A 16,788-nucleotide genomic window follows, 5' to 3' on the forward strand; every position below is an offset into this window, starting at 1 on the left:
CTGCCTGAGGCATGTGCAGTATGTCTGCTGAATAAAATGGATTGTGCCTGTATTAGGGGATCATAGTTGAACTACGCCCCTTAGACATCTCACAGTCCACCTTCCAGGAGGTCATTGTGCTCCTTTTGCCCTTTTTCGTTGGTGGGCAGACATATAATAGACTAAAGAGGCGGATCAGAATGATACTGTGCATAGACAGCACCTTGCACTTCTCGCACCAAAGCTTTCTGCCACAGCAGCATGGTTTTCCCTAGATTGCTCTGCCTCGTGTGTTCTACCTCTTGATCATCCTTACCATCTCTGCAAGTGGCAGTTGGTGGTTGGAAAACCTTACGCCAAAGGGAGAACAGTGCGTGCTCCAAATCCAAGACACATTCACATCTCAAACGATCCAAACCGGTAAGTGTAGTCCCATGGGTTAACACCCCTACTTCATAGACATGGTCCACCTCACTCCCCTCTTTTCAGAATCCACCTGTTTTAAACCTCAAACTAGGTGCTCAGGGACAAGAGTTCAAATGTTATGCGTTTTCTTTAACTTTGCTTTTCTGCTCAGGCCCACTTTTTCCATCCCTTGTGTTACAGTGCAATTTAACTTCTATTGTCACCTGAACCTCAGCACTGTTCATTCTGCCTTGTGTCACTCCCTCCACATGTTGCTGCCTTCTCTACTGTTCCCTGTCATCCTCCCTTTTCTTTTTTCTCAACCTGCCCCTTTCCTCCCCAGACATTTCACCTTTGTCTAGTTTCATAATTAACATTGTCTCCTAGTCTCAGTTTGATCTTTGTTCTTTCAAAATTTCCACACTACAAATGTAGATCAAAAGAACATACCAAAATGACATAATAGCAATGAACATCAAGAAGACGTTCACAACTAAGTGCACTCTAGGAGGAAGAGGGTGTGAAATTGAGAGGGGATAAGAAAACAGGGTAAATAGAGATCAGCACCATGTATCCAAACTCTTGCAGCGCAAAGTCAATTAAAAAATCACCATTCAAAAGGGTGAAGAAGCTCATTTTGGTGCCTATTTTATTAAGGAGAGGAAGTTGGTTGTTCTTCTGTAAATAGGCTGAACACTTAGATGACATACATTTCCACAGAGAAAAGTAGATTCTTGTACATACAGAGAGGGTGGAGCTCTGCTACAAACATACCTTATAATTGTGTATAGATGAACTCACTTCTCTGTAGATAGAGCTGAGCTCGAGCACAGATGAAGCCAAGTCCCTGCATACATAGTGCTGAACCCGTGCACAGATAGAGCAGAGACCGTATAACCATAGGTCATTTATTTAATTGAACTGGAGCTGAGTTCCTGCATGCAGGATACTATTATGTAAAACCCGAGGTTCTGTGGTAACTGAGAAACCAGGACCAGCTAGTATTCTGTGAAAGTATCACACATCTCTCACCCAGGTTAATCTTCTTGATAGGAAGTGAGGTTGGAGAGAGGATAACAGTGAGAGAGAAAAGATTGAGAGAAACCATTGACGAGAGAGAGAGAGCAATAAAGACAAGGTAGAGATAGTAGTGAAAGAGAATAATACATGTGTGCGCATATGGACAGAAAGGTGAGAAAGAAAGGAGGAGAGTGTGACTGAGATGGAAAAGAACAGAGACAGAGTGTGAAACAGGAGACATCAGAATGATAGATTTATGAACACCACCACAACAATAATCCTAAGGCAAACTTTAGTTTATGTTAAGGGTGTTTGTGAAGTCCATAGCTCACCCCGGAGAGTATCCTGGTGCTGAGGAAGCACGGGTTATGTTGGCTGGGACTTGTCCAGGTGAAGAGCCATGTTTTAAGTTTCATGCAGAGCTCAAGTACTGAGAAGGCAGCTCAAGTTAGTAGGGGTATGTCATTTCAGCCCTTGAGCACGAGGTAGGGGAAAGCACGACTGCCGTCTCTGATTCTCTGTATGTAAGGAATGTGTGTGAGCAGGATTCTGGCTGAGCAGAAGTGTCTGGTGAGTGTGTTGTGTGTTGGTTAGTTAATAGGGAGACAGATGAGGTCTTTGTCAGGCAGGGTGATGTGAGCACGGGGTAAAAGCTGCAGTGTGAGTCTGTCTGCTGGGTTTTGTATGGTCTGAAGCCTTCTAGTTGTTAGATAGTGTGATTCCGACAGAGTGCGTTGCCATAGTCCAGCTTGCTGGTGATGAGGGCCTGGGTGACCCTTCTGCATGTGCTGACTAGGAGTCATTTGAAGAATACACTGAGCGTTTTGAGGGTTTGAGGGTGTAGAAGCTGGAGACAGTGACTACGTTGACAAAAGCAAACTTTACAGCATATTTCACTCATTCCTTTTGCTCTCTTCCTAAGACGTCTGCCTTTCACTGTGCCACTGGACTGTGCTGTTTGTGGATGGTGCTGATACCCATCTCCAAAGAAATATATTGGTCACCGGCACACATTGTTTTTAGCCAGTTAAGCACTGGGTTGGAGTGAAGGTGGTGCACATGTGACAGATTCACTTGGCAGCTATGTTTTGGAATTTTATAAAGTGGTCTAGTCAATTTCAACATTTTGTTTCATGTTGAACATCAAACGTAAACCCTTCACAAAGTGAAGGATTTCAGCATTTTATATGTTCACTTCCCTGGCTTGGTTGAAGCAGGCAAATCCCAAAGTGAGTGGTTGGAGGAGTAAAGCATAAAGCTTGTGATGGCAGTTCCGTTTCAAGGGTGCAATAAGAGGGATTTCTTACACGAGCCTCTGTTAGTGCATGTGCCCTAATCGTTAATGTAGTATTTGTGGCACCACAAACAAAGGCAATGACTCCAATCATGGTGCCCCCTCAGTGAAGAAAAGCTCCTCGTACTCCCCTATACTGCTAGCTGTACCTTCCATCTTCCTGCGAGAGACCACCAGGCATCTGTTCAGGTGAAGGAACATGAGCGCTGCACTGGCTGAGGGTGCAGGCATTGTACACTGGCTGGAGCAATAGGAACCATTTGAGAGTGGTGCAGCAGGGTTATGGGCAAGCACACACTTTCCCCCACACATGGGGCTACTCACAGGTCTCGTTCTAGCTACATCATTCGAATCCTGCAGAAGTCTCTTATGCTGTTGATGCTCACCATAACAAGAATAAAAGTCATTTTTCATGGCTTCAGCTCCTTCAGTAATATGGCTGCCAACACTATTTCTCATGATGAATTTCTGTTGCAGAATGCACACACTTAAATGTGTTCATCTTTGTGTAACCTTCTTTCATTTGTAGAGAAGAAAACAGTGATTGAGTGAAAGTTTGGCTTAGGTGTAAGTGTGTATTTTTATTAAATGAATTTAGAGCTAACAAATTGGGAACTGGCTGTATAGTTGTAATTTACAATGTAGCCTCATATCTCTCACAGCTGTTTCGCCATTTTAAAGAAGAATTACAGGGCCAAAAACTGAATAAAGATTCATCAACCGTTTGAACACTAACTTAGATGACAGAAAATATCACTTTAAAAATATACTGATTCCCACCACGATCTCTGATCCACACTGATGGGTACAATGGAGATTACTGAGAAGTCATTACATCTTTGAGTAAAAATGCACGTATTACATGTTTTGGTGCTTTTATGGCACCAAAAGCAGTGCTATTAAACCCACATATTTTTAAGGAGCTCTGAAATATGGAAAATATTTTATGGTTACATGTGACATACAGATTTTGTCACCACTGTGCAAAGGTTTTACATTGTCAAGGCAACTGGGATTATGCAGCTTGGAAGACCATTGTTATCATAATTATGCAACAAAAAAAAGCAACTTATGTGGCACTTTGTCTGATGGTATTATTTTCATCTGTTTGAGCTGGAATCAAACATTTTGGGGAAATCTGCATATTATGGAAATTATGTGACAAATTCAGAAAATCCATAATTAAGCTGTAAACTCTGCAGCCACAGAGGCGCACAAATCTACTGATTTCACCATTGGCTATTGTTTTATCAAGAATGTATTAATGACAGGTAAAAAAAAACTCAACATTTTAATTCCAGTCAATACCCATTGTTAGCTGCACTTTGAATAAAACAGCTTGTAATGTTAAAAATTCAGAACGGGTGCCTTGTCATTGTTATCTCAGACTTCTGGTGACATTTATAAACTGCAAGGCCAAAGATATCACCAGAACCCCTCAACGGTAATATTGGAAAAGATTACACAGTATTCCTTTATGCATGCTCTGTATGTAATTAACTTTAAACCATTGTGTATATGCAAATAGATAAACCTCAACCTTAAACAAGAGACAACTTAATTAGGTGCTACCCATGTATATAACATAAATACCAAAGTAATTTGCATGTGTTCCACTCACTATGAGTAATGCGGCCTAATGGCTATGTCAAAACATCAACAGAACATGAGTGCTCACAAGGAGTGGTGAAATTGAATGTTTGAAGCTTTTGTTTACATTTCTAGTCATCTACGAAGGAAGGAGACATGTCTAGAGGCTAAGCTGTCGATCTGAGGACCTTGATTTGACTCCAGCTTGGCATTGACTGAAAATTGAGCTATTCTGGGAAATCACGTAATCATCATGTGCCTAAGATGTGAAGTTGTGAGATACCACTGTAAGTGTGTGTGTAACAAAAAGATATAAACCACAACTTAATAAATACAATCCTGCATAATTTCCCATCACCGTCCATAATGGGCAATGCTCTGTTGCTCTCGGGTTGGGTCCATGCTATAGAAATACCAACATGTGCATGCTTTTACATTGTGAACAGGTATCTGGCTTATTATTCTTTGTGGATATCCCTTCCTTTTGAGCCGTTGGTGAGCCCACCTCATTTTGTGACAGCTATATAGAAGCTCTTATGATTTTGTTTTTCCCAGTGTATTCTTTACACCTCTAGTCCACTTCTCAGATTGGGAGATTCCACATCATCTGTTTCCCTGGAAGCATGTTACCATTAGGCAGTCCATGCTACTTTCGAGTTCGCGCTATATAAATCTGCAAAGAAAAAAAACAATTATAGTAAATCTTCAGTGCTTTCATTTCTGACATGCCCAGGATTCGCTTGGTTCCAACCATCTTGATGACCTCCGCTGCTCACAGGTCTTCTGGACACACTCTGAGGGCCCCTCCGGTACAGGCAGGTCCCTGGCCTCAGAACTGTAAACTGGGTCTGGAGCTTGCCACCCCCCGCCCCCCCCCCCCCATGTAATTTGGGGGCCCCCTCTAGTTAAATTATGCCATTTGCTCCAAGTGTGTAAAATGTTAGCCTCACCAACACTATTTAGTACTAGCCCCCCCTGATGTTTGGGAGTAGTTGCCCTCTGCTAACTTCTATTAGCATTAGGTGAGAGAGAAATACTCCTTTAGGCTGAGCCAGGATGTGGTTGACAAAGTCTCAGGCTGATGGCTGAAGGAAGCTTGTCAACAAATGCTTGTAAAAAAGGCTGAAAGGGCCAAACCCAAAGTCCACTCAAAGTATACTGTATGCAAAAGGTCAGTTTGGCAGCTCTGCAGGAAACCCAGACCTCAGAAACGTGGTACTGGGTGAACTGCTACTCCTGCCTTCCTGCTGCAATGTCTGAAACAGACCTATTAACTGGGGGTAGAACATGCCCACCTGACAGGGCAAGTATGCACATAGTCTACTCCTTAAAGGTGAATGCTGGGGCAAGCCTAGATCGTGCCCCCTTCACTAAAAGGGCCCCTGAGCTTTTGTTTGAAAAAATCATTGTAATTTAGAGATGAGGTTGTATGTCCTTCCCAGTGCTTAATTAAGTGTCAGGGCTCTCGTCAGGAGGCCACTGCAGCTTGTCCCACACACTGCCCCCATGCTACCAATGGTAGTAAAAACATAGATACTAACCATCACACTCCTACAAGTGTGATAATTCAGACTGTTCCAGGCCCCCAAAGCTATCAGAATGGCTTGAGCGGCAGGTAATAGTAATTTTTAGTGTATGTTGAATGAATAATTAACTGTTGTTGTGGTCTTCTTCTTTAAAATAGCCAGACTGTCACAAGCACCCGTGTTGGCAATAAAGTTCCGGTGCCGAGCACCAGAAATCACCGGCTCAAATTAAGTACTGGTCCTTCAAGTCAAGTAGTTGGACTACCATGCCTGATACTGAATTGTAAAAGAATTACCTAGCACTGGATGCATAGCTGTGAGTTTGACACGGTTGTGATTCTTTGAGGAACCAAAAGGCAATCCGTTTATTCTACGCCGGTGTATCTTGGCTTAAAGAAGCCCCGTGCTCTGTCCCAGAAGGGCCGCCTTTCCTCAGAATGTGCGTGGGGAGCTGTCATGCTCCCCCGGCCCCTCCCATTCCCGCAGCTGAAGACTGCATGATCTGCAGCAATGAAACCAGCCACAGAATAAACCGGACTAACATTCGAAAGTAACGCCCCTTGGAAAAATGCCTCTTTTAAAATCATTACATAATAACTGCAATTGAAGGGGCCTTAAATGAGCTATTTACGAAACAGTTAGTGCAGCGTTTTTAAACATGTCGGTTTTCAGAGCAGGAGCGCTGCCTCTGTACGTCTGAAACAAAAGGCCCGCTGTTCCAAGAAGGTTGTGTTCGTGTAACACATTTTCCGCTGCAGTATTTTCTTTGCCACACCCACCATCTTGAGTTTTTTGGAACACAGCTATTAATAGACACGTTGTAATAAGAAGAGGTGGAGTCCAGGGAGAGGCCGAACTGACGTCAGCAGTCCACTCATAGTATGAGTTCAGGGCTGGACCTGGGAGCTGTTATCCACATACATTGGCCACGTAATGCAATTTTGCAGTCAAACCACTATACCTTCTGTTATTATTAGCCTTAGTACATTCCTCCTCCATGGTAAATTCCTCCACCCCTCCTGTCCGGTCCCTTTGGAACTTACCAGGCTAATTATAACACCTTCTTACAAGGCTGCATTCACATTTTTGATTCAGGCTACTATTACAGAATGTTTTGTGGATTTCACAGCTCTGTATGGTTACATATGAACCCACATCTACGTAGCCTATGCATCTAAACTGGTACAACTGTAATTTATTTACTTCTGGAATTATTTCTATAGGTAGGATCAAGCCCAAAACAAGTACTGACAAAGCCACTATGTCTCGCATTTGGAACCTATTGCTGTGTCAATGGGTGTAGCCATGTGAAACAGCATCCCTGAGAGGTGTGGTGCAGCGGCCAGGGCAGCTGACCTCTGAGCACAGGGCTCACGGTTTGATCCCCGGCTCCGGCGGCAGATCAGCTCAGCACCATGCAACTCTGGGCATTAGCTCACTTAATTTCCACAATGGCCCCCAGCGCCTTGAGACCCGTAAGGGTGAGTAGTTTGCGCTTTACAAATACCGGATTTTTTTTTTTTGCTGCATGGTAAAAAAAAGAAAAAAGAACCTTTGACACGGTTGGCCGCGTCATTTTATAGGTGCGTTTGCACCAGGCACGCCTACAAAACACGATGGCCACTTTCGTTTTTCTCTTTTAGTTACCGATCCAAGTTACTAAAAAGAAAACAAAATGTTCTTTTTTTTTTTAAAGCAGATGGAGGGGATGCGACATGGGGATCCCGTATGTGGATAGGGGGCAGAAACAACACAGGGGATGAGGGACAGAAGCAACCTGAGGGGCACGGGTGGGAGTAGGTTTTTAAAACAGGTGCTGTGAAGTAACACAGGGGCACTGTTGGGGACGGAAGCAACACGGGCAGATGCAACACAGGGCACAGGTGGGGAATTAAACAGAATAAAGACAGCAATGTGAAGGAGAGGGTGAGAAAGCAAATGGATGGGAAGGCAGCACGGGGATTAGGGGGGAAGCTCCAAGGTGAGAGGGAGGAACCAAGAGTGTGGTGAGGGAGAGAAGTATACTATGGAGCCTTGTGTGGAGTGCATACAAACAAAAAGAAAAAGTAGCACCTGAAAAAGGAGGAGTGGTAGGACCCAGTAATGTGTCCATACTCCGAAGGCGGGCCAATCAGAAGACGAGGCGGAAAAGCCCCCACAGATAATGAACAAGAAGGAAGCAGATGAAAGTGACAATGAAGCCAACCAATGGTAAACTAAGGACGGGCTCTAAGCAAACTGTAGGATAACAACATGACTGGCAATCAACAGCGCATGCGCTGCCTTAGGCAAAACCTACAAAGGTCAGTCTAAGGGCTGGCTGATGAGGGGTGACACCAAAACACTAGTCCTAGAATGCTTGTCTCCGTTGCAGGGAGGACCTGGCCTGGCAGATCAGGCTGGGTCCAAACTAGAGTGGTGTGGTGAGCAAAGAAACAATGGATTTAGGCCCGGATCTCTGTGCTGAGGGTAAATGTATGACATTGTTCTGCATTCCATCCATCAATTGTCCTTTTTGCATTTATCACCTCAAATGGGAAAGGGATGCCCAGACATGGGTCCCATGCTCTCCATGCCACTCAATTCAGTCAATCCTGAATGATGAGTGGTGATACCCGGAAACCGGTCCTAGGATGCTTGTTTCCGGTCCAGTGAGGACCTGGCCTGGCAGTTCGGGCTGTACTGGTCCCACGGGGAGCAAGGTCGAGACTGATTTGCATATGGCTGGGTCCAAACTAGGGTGGCATGTTGAACAAACAAATTATGGATTTCAGCTCAGATCTCTGTATTGGGGTGAGTGTTTGATGTTGTTCAGCATTGCATCCATCAATTGTTCTTTTTGCATTTGTCACCCCAAGTGGGCCTGGGATGGCCAGACATGGGTTCCGTGCACCCTATGCCCCTGGATTCAGGCTATCTTGGCTGATGACGGGTGATACCCAGAAACCGGTCCTAGAATGCTTGTTTCTGGTCCAGGGAGAACCTGTCCTGGCAGTTCGGTCTGGACTTTTCCCATGGGGAGCAGGGTCAAGACTGATTTGTATATCGCTCGGTCCAAACTGGGGTGGCGTGGTAAGCAAAAAAACTGATTGACTTAGGCCCAGATCCGGAACTGGGGGTGAGTGTTTGACATTCTTCAACATTGCGTCTATCAGTTTTTTTTTCTTTTTTTACATGTGTCACCGCAAGTGGGACAGGGATACTCATACGTGGGTCCTGTGTTCACCATGCCACTGGATTCAGGCTCTCCTGGCTGATAAGAGGGTGATACCTCGAAACCGGTCCTAGGATGCTTGTTTCCGGTCTAGGGAGGACCTGGCTTGGCAGTTCAGGCAGGACTGTTCCCATGGGGCGCAGGGTCAAGACTGGTTTGCAAACGACAGGGTCCAAAATGGGGTGGTGTGGTTATGCAAAACCATGATGGATTAAGGCCAGATCTCTGTCCCTCAATTGTTCTTTTTGCATTTGTCACCCCAAGTGGGAAGGGGATGGACAGACATGGGTCCTGTGCTCACCGTGTAACTGGATTCAGGCTATCATGACTGATGAGGGGTCACACCCACGAAATCAGTCATAGTATGCTGGTTTCTGGTCCAGGGAGGACTTGGTCTGGCAGTTTGGCCGGGACTGTTCCCTAGGGAGCATGGTTGAGACCGATTTGAAAATGGCTGGGTCCAAACTGTGGTGGTGAACTGAGCAAAAAAAAACATGGATTTATGCCCTGATCTCTATAATGTGGGTGAGTGGGATGGGGATGCCTAGGAGTGTGTCCCATGTCACTGGATTCAGGATATCCTGGGTGATGAGGGGTGATACAGGGGTGATACCCTGAAACCAGTCCTAGGATGCTTGTTTCCAGTCAAGGGAAGACCTGGCTTGGCAGTTTGGAATGGACTGTTCCCATGGGGAGCAGGATTGACACTGATTTGCATATGGCTGGGGCCATACTGAATTGTGTGGTGAGCAAAAATATGATGGATTTAGGCCCAGATCTCTGTACTCGGGGTGAGTGTTTGACTTTGTTCAGCATTCTGTTTATCAATTGTTCTTTTTGCATTTGTCACCTCAAGTCGGACAAGGATGGCCAGACGTAGGTCTTGTGCTGGCCATGCCACTGGATTCAGATTATCCTGGCTGATGAGGGGTGATACCCCAAAACCAGTCCTAGGATGTTTGTATCTGGTCCAGGGAGGCCCTGGCCTGGCAGTTCGGGGCAGTTCGGGCTGGACTGTTCCCAGGGGGAGCAGGGTCAAGACTAATTTGGATTTGGCTGTGTCCAAAGTGGGGTGGGGTGGTGAGCAAACAATCAATGGATTTAGGCCCAGGTCTCTGTACTGGGGGTGAGTGTTTGACTTTGTTCAGCATTCCGTCCATCAGTTGTTCTTTTTGCTTTTGGAATTACACCATGATGTTCTCATAACATGGGTAGGGGAGAGAATTTACATTTTAGATCTGTAAAGCATTGAATGATTATCGGCTGCGAGGGCAGCCGTAACCATTCAAAATGTGTAAGCTGCCAAAGCTCGACAGTTTATACTCTGAACGTGCAGGCTGCAGACATTGGGATAGGCCAACGCACTCAGAGCCACCATGTGTCACCTCATTTCAGTTATTTTTACACGGTTTCTCAGGGAAGAGCCTATATGATGCAGCGAAAGACAAGCACAGATTTGACATTCCGTTCCTGTATGGATGCTTTGGAGAGCCAAAGCCCAGCAAGGGTTTTGCAACCACCCTGGGACATAGACAGCAGCATCAGATGATTTTGTTAAAGCTTTTGGGGAGGGGAAAAGGCTTTAGGTGTCCCAATTACCTCCAGGTTTCAGAACTGGTAGCAATTAAAAACTTCCTCTGGGCCCTATGTTCAGGGAAACTACTGATCGGTTTCTCAATTATCAAAACAATGACTGTAAAAAAGATTCTGATAATCCATTTTGCATATTTTAATTCGTTTATGCCCCTAAGATTATTTCCTTTTTTCCTGGATACTGTTTTTTATATAGTTTTATTTCATACTGTACATTAATCTTGTATTGTGCGTACTGACAACTGGCTAATCTGTAGATGTCTGTGGGGGCTCAGGTTGTGAGTGGGTGTTTATAATGGACCACGATCGAGAACTCTCGATTTGAGGCTGAAGCTAGTGGAAGGTTCTCACAGTGCCTGCCAGTAGGTCAAGAAGGTGTTCTGAATGCATGCTCATCCAAATCCTGGCCTCTCTGCAGAGCACAAACAGCAATGGTGATGTGCCATATGTACTTGTGGCTTTTTGCAACAGTGTGTAAAAGCTTCTGAAATACTGACGGTGAAAGTAAAAGAAATGAAGTGCTTACCAGTGAATGTGTGTGGGGGTAGTGACGTAAGGGATGCAGGGAATCATGTGTAGAAGGAAGAAGGGAAAAGAGGGTGCAGAAGACGAAAGAGGTCAGATGTGAAATATGCAGATGGAGTATTTCAGAAAGATGTGGAGAGAAAAAGAGTGTGAGTGCCTCACCGAAATGCTGCCGAGGAAAGAGATATGAAGGGCAGAACAGGAGTGGTTGCAACACTCTAACATCCACTAAATTTTCGACAGACCTTAATCTTTAATTCACAGTGTTACATTTTCAGAATTAAAACGCTTTCAATTCTAATTTTTCACAATAACATCGTTACTCCTTTATTTGATGAGGCTAAAAAGGATTGGCAAAGCCAATAAGTGGGGCTTGTTTTAGGCGCAGGTCCGTTACCGTGCCATGTGTCTGGAGGCAATAACAGAAAGCTGACAGAGGCACTAGGTGGTACGCTGTGTGAAGAGCGGGTTTTTGCTTTACATGATTTAAGCCACATCCTTAATTACAAAGGACACGACTTTTGCAAAAGAGTCATTATGCCTCTCTGGAGAACCCCCCACTCCACTTTTTCCATCCTCTTTAAAGCCCTGGGAGGGGTGGAGTGTCTGCTTGGGTAGTGCTGGAATCTAAGCACTGCTCCCTCTCATTGGTCCCTCTCCCTACAAAACCCCAGCCAATTTCCATGGCTGGTGAGACAGGGATGGGCTCAAAGTTCTGAACCTCTCCTGTCCAAGGCCCCTCCTCTCACACAGTGAAAACCTTTTATAGGTTGGCAGGTGTGCCACCGAATGTACTCCCAATGTCACATTCACAATGTGCCGCTGTATATGGCACTGTGACTACTATCCATATATGGGAGCAGCTGGCAATGTGGGCATTGTGTGAATGGGAATGTTAGGATGGAGGTTTCCTGTCAAATGCAGGCCATCCAAGCATTTACTGCTTTTCACAAGTTGTCACAATCTATTTCCTGTCCCCTTAATATTCATGTAGCATAAGGGTTGCAAACGCATGTGAAAAGGTAAAATGTGTGGGCTTCCTTGGCACAGCAAAGGGAAATGCTTTTTCAAGCGCAATGTGAAAATTGAATGGCAGGAAGTCACTTTTGAGTATCAGGCTACATGTTCATGACTTGCTGTTACTTGTGCCCTTAAAAGTGGCACACGTCATAAAATGTTATTGTTATAACCTGTGGTGTTGTGTGCATCTTCCTCATTGCTATTCTGTTCCTTGCTGCTCAGCCATGAGTGATGTCACTTAGAATGTTGGGTGTGAGGGACTGGAGGAGTGGGCAGTTGGAGAGATGGGGCTGAGCAGCAGGGAGGCTGCTCCTGGTGGGGCTTTACAGGGGCTTTCCTGGGGCCTAGCTGTGGCCTTACATGTGATCCGCATGGACTTTATGGCTAACCAATAAACCTTTAACCTGTTCTAAGCCACCTGTCTACGAGACATCTTTGATTATTACACTGGCGACGATTGGAAAAGAATCTACGTGTGTACTACTTCTATGGGAGGTATTTTTCCCCTATAGGGTGTAGTTGTTGCCCTATTTCTGTAATTTGTATCATAGGGAAGTTTATTTTCCCTATTTCTGTGTCTATGGGAGGTATTTTTCCCCTATAGGGTGTAGTTGTTGCCCTATTTCTGTAATTTGTATCATAGGGAAGTTTATTTTCCCTATTTCCGAGTTTATGGGAGGTGTTTTCCCCTATGGGGTGGTGTGTTTACCCCATTGCTGTTCGTTTGTTGGTGGTGTTTGCCATCTAATTTTTTTTCCCTAGGGAGGGGGATGGGGTTTGTTATGGATTTTCTTGCAAGTATTTTCTGATCTGTTGTATGTTTACTTGCATAATGAATTTTCTGTTTATGTATGCAATGGTATTTTGGTTATATCTTGATTTTATGCATTTGTATCTTTATGCTTTGTTTTCGTAAGGAAGGGAGATGTGTTATAACCTGTGGTGTTGTGTGCATCTTCCTCATTGCTATTCTGTTCCTTGCTGCTCAGCCATGAGTGATGTCACTTAGAATGTTGGGTGTGAGGGACTGGAGGAGTGGGCAGTTGGAGAGATGGGGCTGAGCAGCAGGGAGGCTGCTCCTGGTGGGGCTTTACAGGGGCTTTCCTGGGGCCTAGCTGTGGCCTTACATGTGATCCGCATGGACTTTATGGCTAACCAATAAACCTTTAACCTGTTCTAAGCCACCTGTCTACGAGACATCTTTGATTATTACAGTTATTCAACCCCAATTATACTAGAAGGGATCTTTTAAAAATCGGCCCCTCAAGTGCATAACGCCCTAATAGCCTTCCCTCAGACAGCTTTAAAAAGGATCCACTGTTTTCCATTGTGTTCACAGAATGAGATTATACAGCCAGTTGCAGAGGCTGCCTTCTACGCTCAATAATTAAATCAGCATTGGCAAACACAATAGGTTTTGCCATTGGAAGGCATAAGATGACTTTTTAGCTTTGATAATTCTAGGTGGAAAAAATAGCCAAAATCAAAGCCCAGCATAATGATCTATGCATGTCCATGCGTCATCAATAATTTGCTGGCACAGGTCGTAAATGTGGCAGCTATTCTGGCTTTCGTCCTGATTGTAATCAGATATATGGACATGCATCATGACACGGTAGCCATTTTTGCTTTTTTATTTAACTTACTGTTCCCGCTTAGTCATCGCCTAAAAAATAGAAGGTGCAAAGGCGCATGTATAAGAAGTAACTGCCCAGTAAGCAAATTGGAGCCGATGAGCCATTCTAAAAAGTAAAAACAAATTAAATTTAAAAAAAACAATGACATAAGGAAGGGGAGAGGAGAAACAGAGGAGGCAGAGTGGAAAATCAAGTTAACACCGCCAATAGGAAGCACAGAGTAGTGAGGGACGGGAGAGAAACGGAGGCGCCCTGTGGGTGGGGGGGGGTATTAAAAAAGCCAAGCAGGACAGGGAATGGTGGGCAGGAATTAATGAATTAGTGGCAATACAAACAGCCAGGGAAAGGGATGCGAAGGGGACGTAGCACACAAGGGAGAGGGCCTGAGGCTGAAAGCAAAAGAAAAAAATAGTCCCCTGAAAGTTATCCTTTTAAAAGAATGGTCAAGAAGTTGTGCTCCATTGGAGGGATACAAACAAGATGTCAATCCAATAGGAATCAAGCAAATTAGATTGATAAGGAAGCCAAACAAATGATAAGGAACTGGCTGACCCAAAGCCCACTGTAAGCATGGCATTCCATACAATAATATGTCAGTAGGTAAGACCTAAATAAATACAATAGCCCAATGGTACCTTTAGTTGAAGAAATAATAGAAGTAAGATATCAGAAAGGCTGTCCCCTGGATAATGGCATCTTTGATAACCCTTTGGTCCTCTCTGTTATGACGTATTCCTCCATATATGCCCAGATTGAGCTCTTCCATGCTTGCTGCATCAACTGATTTGTGGAAAACAATCTTGCTGGATGGGGTATATACAAACTGCTGATGCATGCTCTTCAGGCCCTAGATGTGAAAACACAAAGCCAAGTTAAACTGGGCTTGAATCGGGGCATTTCTGAAAAGATATTCACACATTGGGCGGAAAAGCAGGGGGTGTGCTGTCCCCTTTAAAGTGTTGCCTATCAACTGAACACCTGGAGCTAGGACTTAAAAAGGCTAGATGTTTCTGTTTCTACTGAGTTCTTGACACCGAAGGTCCTTCAGTAGATCAATGATACTACCCTTTTAGAACATACTGCAGTGGAATGGCAGAGGCTGTTAGAGTTGTACTGCTATAACCAGCAAAATAATCTTGTGGTTGATATAGCAAAAACAAAAGTTTTGATTTTTGGACGTCGATGGATTAAGGCTGGAAAATAGTGTGGTGGGTGGAGAGCTGCTCATTTTACAATAGCCTGGGCGTTTGGCTACATGAGATAACAAGACCGAAATGGCATTCCCTAAAACTTAAAAGCAAGACAGCAACAGTAATCTACCTCCTAAAAAATGTCACATTCACGTGCTAAGCCGATACTTAGGAGTCTCCTATTGGAAGAACTCAAATGGTTACGTCTAGTACAATGTTACGAGTTTAGAGGTTTACTTCCATCAACTTTGCTCCTCCAAACAATCCCTGATTTATCTGGAGTTTAGTTTTGTGTGTCAATCACTGGAGCTGAAGGCCCAGTTTTTAATGCATTGTTTCAGAATGTGTTGAATAAGCAAAGCTGGCCGATTGAAATCTTTGCTATGAATGAAATCTTGCAAAGAGGAGGCGGGCAAGCAGCTACATGGTATACTAATGCAATTTGTTTTAACAATAAAGAACACAGGTATAACCCATGAGTTTGAGAGAGAGACGCACACGTCATGGACAGCTGTACCTAGGCAGAAGCTTGTGGTGCCTTTAGACTTTTGATTTGCTAGCGTTTAATAAAAGGAATATTAGTACAATTTGGATGTGTATGTTGCATTGTCCCTCCTCGCTAACTAACTTTAACAAAATGTTCCCTAACAAAGTACCACCAGAAATACGTTTCTGTGTTTAACATGTATTCGTCTCCCAAAAGAAGAGTTTAGGAAATCATCGGATGGCGCTGCCATTTTCAATTTAGGGGCGTCGAACCACGTCTGCAGGCACTAGAAACTCTGTCCCACATCTCTGGATATGTTGGAGCCCAAGTCCACAGCTGTGTGATTGGTTTAAGATTTTATGCAAAGAATTTGGGGTGCAAACTGCCAGAAGTAGACATGGAGTAGCAAACATAACCACATAAGGGGTTCGCGAGTACCAATAATAGAAATGTGAGAGCATAAGGTGGCAGGGGATGAGAAACCAGTCTTCAAACACTGGGTGCTGATAAGCTTGCCTTAGCAGATATCTTTTCAGGAATACACAATGAGTGGTGTCGAGTGAAATGATAGTTCTGCCATAGCTAGGGGAGTCACTTACTGTCTGTAAAATGTGACTAGAGCCCTAAACATGCAGGTGTTGTATTTTACAGCTATTAGCGTAGCCCGGGGTGCAAGCCTACAGTTAATATGAGCACGTAGGTCAGCGTGGGGGTAGGGGTCACTCAGTCCAGGGCTTTGTATGCCTAACTCTGAACCAATGTCCGGTTCTCTGGCCTTCAATGGAGGGAGGCACACAATAGCTTTATTACTGGTAAGCGTGCCTTGATTTCCCGTAGTAAAACAAAGGCACGTTCGCACGTCTTTTGTTTTCAGCGCGGCCGCGCCCTCAGTGAAAGAAATAAGTCTGGGCATGCCTCACCATACTGCGTTACGTCACAGCTGTGCGGGCGTGGCTTGGGGGGGCGGGGGAGCTGTAGCAATAAAAACACGTTTCTGTCTCGAGGACGTACATGGGGCACTGATGAAGGCGCTGACAGTGTGACAGTCTAGACTTCGGAAGCGCTGCACCTCGCGCACACGCCTTAATATCACAGACGCTGCCGCCCTCTTCTGCCGAGATAGAGACCTCAGGGGAAGCGGCTACATTTCATACACCCACCCTAGTGTCACCTTAGGATTCTGGCCTGGGGGCCTATGGCAGGGTATACTTTAGGGGTCCCTGTCCGGAACAGATTTGCATTTTACTACAATTCTTCTGCTAATTTAGGCCACATGGTGCCAAACAATATTGAATGCATCTAAGGTTG

Source organism: Triturus cristatus, chromosome 3_2 (assembly GCF_964204655.1).
Source record: "Triturus cristatus chromosome 3_2, aTriCri1.1, whole genome shotgun sequence".
NCBI classification, from domain to species: Eukaryota; Metazoa; Chordata; class Amphibia; order Caudata; family Salamandridae; genus Triturus; species Triturus cristatus.